At 47.0% G+C, this 6,607-nt stretch overlaps 1 protein-coding gene across 1 annotated transcript in view; it reads left to right on the top strand.

The window, feature by feature from the left end:
- The first annotated feature begins 246 nt into the window (after window positions 1–246).
- Window positions 247–6,607, top strand: part of B3GAT1 (beta-1,3-glucuronyltransferase 1) — an 89,582-nt gene continuing 83,221 nt past the window's right edge. Inside the window, exon 1 of the mRNA XM_030505400.1 lies at window positions 247–496. The gene's annotated coding sequence lies outside the window, so the exon portion shown is untranslated. The remainder of the gene's footprint in view (window positions 497–6,607) is intronic.

The following is a 6,607-nucleotide window of genomic DNA, read 5'->3' as shown; positions in this document are numbered from 1 at the left end:
CTGTTGTGTTTTCTGCACACACCAGTCTGGTTTCTGCATTTCCAACCTTTAAATAAAGGAAAGGCTTTGCTGTTCTCTGTGAAGGTGGCTGCCAGTTGGCAAGTGAGTATTTGAGTTTATAATGCAGAATGGAAACAGAGAATGACTGGAATGCTTTCCCAGCACTGGGAGGTACTTTGCTTTCATCATACAGATATGCAGTCTGTTCAGAAAGTGAGGACAGGGACAGAGCTGGCTAAAGACACCAGGATATATTGGGCAGCTTCTTTCCTTCCAGTGAGATCCATGAGGATTTCAGGAGTCTATTCGCAGCGTGAGGACAGGGAGAGAGTTAGCCCTGTGTTCTTCAGGGCTTCTCTGAAACCTCTAAGGAGGTCTGCTGTTCATTTGGGCAAGTTCAGAAGAGAGAAGGGCATAGACTGAAATCTGTGGCTTCATGGTGTGAGGTTACTGCTGTTCCTTCAGCCTTCAGTTTGTTCTCTTTCGCCGGTCACAGGTAAGTGGAGGTCTATGTGGTGGCAGCTTTGTCTGGCAACAGAAGCCAGGTTGGGAAGGGAAGGCTGCAAGTGGCAAAGGGAATGGAAGGAGACAAAAGGAAAAGGAGATGAGAGTTCTCTGATGGGAGCAGTTCAATGTTTAATGCTGTGGCCTGTCTCTTTGGGCTCCTTAGAAACAGTTTTAGCTCCAGTTTGAGATGGAGATAGCACTGTGAACTGAAAGCAGATGTTCTCTGAAGGCAGTTAGCTACCAGCAGTAAAATGCAAAGTGTTTGCAAAATGCAGCGATTCAGTCCTGTGATTTTTATGTCTGTACTTTGGTCACTGACCCTGCAATGGCACTGAGAAATGGGAGCAGATTGTATTGAGGAAGAAAATGGAAGATGGCTGTCAAACAAATAAACCCAATGAAGTTGCTAAGCCCATTTTAATTAAAGCTTAGGGTGAAGTAGTTATCTCATTCTTGTAGATGGTTCCAAAGCTCTGCTTCTCACTTTATGTCCGTGTTTTGTGCCCATGGATATGGTGCAGATATTATGATACAAATATGAGGCTACTTCTGGTAACACACTCTGTAATCAGCAGAACTGCCTGCCAGGAATTATGCTGCTTCTCTCCCCGATTAGTGCTAACACGTGGGGTAGTCATAAATATAACATGAATTGGGGGATTTTGATTACCTGATTGTAGAGGAATGTGCTCAGGTAGAGTGGAGCTAGGAGAGCATTAGAAATGCCTTGCCAGATCTCTGCCTTAGGTTCAGGAGGGGCATTGATCAATTGGAATAGCTCAGTAGGTAGAAAAACAAAGGAATGGGGCAGGAGGGAATGACTGTGAGTCTTCTTTCTCTGCTTAGCCAGAGGTGGAAATATCAGTGTAAAAATGTTCTGGTTTTAGTTCTAACCTTGTCAAACCATAGATACCCATTTCCAGCTGTGAAAGCTCAGCTTGTCCAGCTTGTGCCTGAGAACACTGAGCATGTTCTCCCTCTGCTCCCAGGGCTCTGCAAGCGAGCCACAAGCAAGCTTCAAAACTAGAGCGTTGTGGCAAGTGGGTAAGAGGGAGAGGTACAGGCAGGAAACAGAGAGCTGCCATCAGAGAGGTGCAGGAGTTTGCTGAGCAGCTCTTTCCTAACTGGGCAACAGGTTTGCCTCGCTGGCCATTGCTTTCCCTCGTGAGAAGAAGGTAATAAATGGAGCTGTGTAAGTAATGAGTGTTTCTAGTCAGCAGTGTGCTGAAAAGCAGAAAGCATACTTTGAGGGAAAGAAGCATTTGTTACTTTCCCGGAGGTGGAGGGAAAATGAAGAAGGAAATATGTGTTTCAGGTTGAATGAAACATTGATTTGCTCTGGAGAGGGAGGGGGGGTGTTATCCATTCTATTACAGTTTGGCATATTTTTAAAGTAAAAGAACTTGGTGATGGAAAAGGGTTAGTTTAAAAAAGAAAAATGCTGAAAATATGTTTCAGGTTTTTCTCATTTGCTTTCTTTAGTTGAAAGAAGGTATAAATCTGTGTCACGTGTGTTGCTCCCTCTGCATGTGCCTATTATGAAAGTCTTTACTAGAACCACCTCCCCTTGTCTATTAAGCAGGTTTTCTCCACGGAGCTGTGGTTATTTAGTGCCAGCAGAGGTTCTTTAGTTAATTCCTCTGTGTGTGCAAAGTGAAGAGGCTCCGATGTCTGAGAGCGCTGCCACAGACTCAGCCAGAATCAAAAGGTACAAGCAATATCCATCCCCACTGCACTTATCCCTGCGAGACCTGGTAGCTGCCGGAGCTGACAATAGCTGTGTGGTTAGTAATGCTGAAGGGGACTCTGTTATGTTGATATGCAGGTCCAGATACCACTTATTTTCAGTGCTTTCTGGATGCTGCTCTTGAAGGACAAGTAGCTTTTGAAGCAGACCAAAGTTAGATCCCCATCCTCTGCCCCCTCTTCCTCCCTTTTTTTTTGCCTTGGTTCCATGTTGGAGACACATTGTGGGTTGAGCAAATCTCTGGGTAATTCTTTCTCAGCTAGGGAAGAATAAGCAAGGGCTCCACATGTCAGGAGCACGAGACTGGCTGGGGGATACCATAGATTAGCTAAGACACTTGGAATTGTTTTCGGTAGCACTCAGACATCCAGCGAGAGAGCAGGAAGAAAAGCACACCTCAGGTTTAAGTGGTGCTCCCATGCGGGTGACAAAACACAGGGGGCCTGTATCCGCAGCAGGTAAGTGAGCTGTAAGTCCTGTGGTCAGTAGGTAGGGGAGAAGATGGAATCAGCTGCGTGAAGTTCAGTTGCATCCCTGTGCATTTGGCTATTCATATGGATGAGATGGAGCAGGGGGATGGTGAAGGCAGCAGACTGCAGGCAGGATGGAGGCACATACAGGAATATAGTGGAACGTTGTGTGTCTGCAAAACCAGTAAGAGTAAGGAGCTGTCAGCTGTTGACCTCGATGATGAGTATTCACTGGTCAGCATCTTGAGTTGGAGGACACTGCAGCATTGCCAGGGCATGCTAACATTTTATGGCCTCTTAAACATGTGGGGAGCGGAGGCTGCCTTGTGATTCTCTGCGTAGAGAAAGAAAAATGAGCCCATTCGTTAGGAGAATGTAAGTTTGTCGTTTGGAGCTGTCTGTAAATTTGCTGCTGCCTCATCTGATGGGAGGAGAGAAGATGAAGTAAGCAGATGGTTTAAAAGTAAAACAGGAAAAGAAAGGTGTCACCTTTAATAAGCACAGATGAAAAGGGCAACAAAAGAGTGACCGGCAGCTCCTTAGCTGTTCCTAACCTACAGCCAGGTCCTCTCCAGCTCAGCTCGACCAACAACCTGCTTCTGCTCCTGCTGCTCATTCCCTGGGAGCTTTAGCTCTCTGAGTGTTACTGCAAATAAATGTCTGCAGTCCAGAGCCAATTTTAAGAAAAACATGCAGTGACAAAGGTAAAATAATGGAAAGGAGGGAATGGGTCCTGGCAGAGAGAATTAATGGTCCTCCAGGCTGGTCTCAGTGAGCTCTGAGCCCTGCTTTGTGAGAAAGCAAGTGGAGCCTGTGCAGAGCAGGAAGGGACTTGGGGAAGGATGGATATGTGTTATGTGGGGGTGATAGGACAGAGGGATGAACATAAGGAGGTAAATGCAGCTGGGGGAGTTAAACAGGGACAGCATTCAGAGAATGAAGATAAACATTCAGGGAGAGAGTGAACTATGGAAATTTCACATATGGGAAGTGAACAGACGACTGTGATCTGCAGGAATGGGTTGGGGGATAGTGTAACAGGGCTGAGCCTGTGTTCTTTCACTTCCCGATCACAGCCAAGCCCGGCAGTCTGGCGAAGCTGGTGCCATCCCATGCCCCAGCCTGAAATGAGTCAGGAGGTGGTGCTCACGTCCCCCAGAAGATCAGTTCTGCTGGGTGGTGTGCGTTTTAGCTTTAGGGTTAAATAAGCCTGATGCAGTCTATGTCACTATGGTGATGACCGCTGAAGGGGAGGACTGGGTCAGAAAGGCGCTGGAAAGCAAAGAGCTGCTGTGTCAGGTCCTGGCTAAAAGAGGCTCAAAGACTCAAGCCTGGCATTTCCCACCTTTGTGGCTGGTTTAAACAAATACATCTTGCGGGGTGACCAGTCAGCCAGCAGGAGAACGGTCAGGAGAGAGTGGTGTGCTGTGCTGAAGGCATCAGCAGAGGCACTAATCCAGCCCCTCTGGCACCCACTGGCTTTGACGTGGTTCTGAAATCAGCTCTCGCCGGGTCTCTGAAGCACGACATTGCTTTAGCAGTGCAAACTGCTGCTCCCTGCAGAAAATTAATAAGGAGACTTTGGATTTCGCCCTGCATCTGACCTAAGCAGCTAAATAGGCTACGCTCAGGTTTAAGAATTGCCCCGGTTTTCCTTTTAATAGGCGATTTTTCTGCTTAATTTGCAGAACAAGCAAAAAGCTATTATGTAAAATTTATCAGCGGCAGTTGACTCGCATTAGAGATGGGAGCAGGAGGCTTTGTTGTGAGGAAGAAGGAGCCTCCACATTTTCACTTACCAGCCTTAGTTTCCCGGTATTCGTGCTGCCCCATGCCCTGAGCAAATGCAGACACTGAGCCATCAACGTTTCTATTCTCACGAGAGCTGCTCTCACCTTCCTTCAGTCTGGTTTTAGAAGTCCTTAAGCAGTCAGCGAGCAGTTCTCTTTGGAGCGCATCATCCAGGCTGAATGAAGTGCCTGCAAATTGCAGTGCTGTTATCACAGGGTGTGAGGAGGGAATTTTGCCATGTTGAGCAAACTCAGCTCCAGTAGAAATACTCTTTTTCCGGCGTGTCAGAGTGCCCTTGTGTTCAGAGCTCCTTGCTGGGCTGACCAGTTGGACCAGAGGCGTCCAGTTGTGCCTCATGGCCACATGGACTTGGGTCTGGAAGCTCATTCCTTACTATAACCCAAGTGCTCTGGTTGCTGAGACCCACAAGGCTGCCTTTTCTCACCACTTTTTCCTCCTAAGTCCTGTTTTGGGTATAGAAGACATAGAAGGAGCTGCTGTCCATGTTTCCTGGAGACCAGAACACAGCGTGGTCTGAATTGCTCATGTTTTCTTCATGCTGCAGCAGCATTTTTTGGCTCCAGCTGAAGGCAGCTGTGACTTGTGTTGTGTAGGGGCCAGGTAAACTGTAATATACCTGCCTATGAGAGACACAAAGGAAGAGGAAGTTATTACTGACATTGAAACCTTCAGATGGGGATTTTTCCTTTCCCTTTCCCCACACAGTAAATGTTAATTATACATGAAGGTTCACTACAGCAGAAGGGATTATAATTAATTTATATTTGAACTATAATAGATTTCACTACAAACTGCATTTCATTGCAACAAAGTGTATTATGACTGTTGTTTGCTGCCAGCAATTTACATAAACCAACCACAAAGCATCGCATCCATTAATCCTGCAGTAAGGACAGCAGCAGGCAGGGAAAACTGTGGAAAACAAGAAGGGAAGTCTGTTTAACTTGTGAACAGAGACCTTGTGCTTGTGGCAGAGCCTCTGTAATCTAACCTGAGAAATGCAGGCAGTGTTTTATTCTCGACCCAATGGAAAATCATTTACTTTCTGCCTCTCTTTCCTTTTCCGACATGACCTGCTCAGCTTTATGGGATGGGAGTTTCTCCAAGGCAGGGATTATGCTTACGAAGGTAGGCTGGAGCAATTCCCAAAAATCCCTGTCATACCAAACATACCAGATGTTATATTAAAAGCACAGGATGGCACGTTGATAACTTTGAATTGGTGCTTCCTGATTGATTACCGCTAACACAGTCCCCTCACAGCTCTCCCTCCTTGTCATCCTTGTGTGATGTCTCAGTGATGGCAAGTCTTGGGCCTTGGTTTCTTTGCCATCAAGCATACCCTGACACCTTACAGCCCTTCACTAGGGAGGGTGTGAGACTCTGCTCATGCTTTCTGTTGCACTGGTCATAGCACTACGAGCTGTAGTCTGCAGACAGGAGCTTCATCCCCAATGACCTAATCTCAGCCTGTAGAAAAGGGCAAGATGGTTTGTCAGGGCCTTCAACAAACAGCTCGACAGGAAAGGTCAGAGTCAGCCCTCCTCTGCCACTGATAAATATTTCCTCTCCTGCACTGCCAAGGTTTGGCCAAGCAAAGGGAACTGCAGCAGGAAGGGCCAGGGGAGGGAGAGTAGGGAACAAGCAGCACAAATGATGCCAGTTTCCCAGCAAAGAGAATTTGGAGTTGGGAACTGTGGCCAGACTTGGCCAAAGCCTGAGGCTGTCCCTCAAAACAATGCAAACTCTTTCTAATGGCCAGGTCACTGATAATCTCTTTGTCATTTATCTTCACAAAGTGCCTTGGGATGCATTTGGTTGCTAGAGCCAGGACTCTGTAGGATTCTCAATGCATCTGCCAGTGCAGAAGCTTAGGTGTATGGTTGATCTCGTGTGGCATGGCTGGGAGCAGCCCTTCTTGGGCTGTACTGGTAGCCTGAGACAGGAACCAGTATCAGGCTCTGGAGGTGCAAGTCACCTTCACCCAGAGGAGCTCAGATGATGGAGGGAGTCCCATGTCAGCACTTCTCGCTTCCACAGAGGGCTATTAAAAGCCCTGCTGATATTGCAG

This window comes from Strigops habroptila, chromosome 17 (assembly GCF_004027225.2).
Source record: "Strigops habroptila isolate Jane chromosome 17, bStrHab1.2.pri, whole genome shotgun sequence".
Classification (NCBI taxonomy): Eukaryota; Metazoa; Chordata; class Aves; order Psittaciformes; family Psittacidae; genus Strigops; species Strigops habroptila.
The sequence above is the reverse complement of the archived record's forward strand: the minus strand, read 5'-3'. Positions and strand labels throughout refer to the sequence as shown.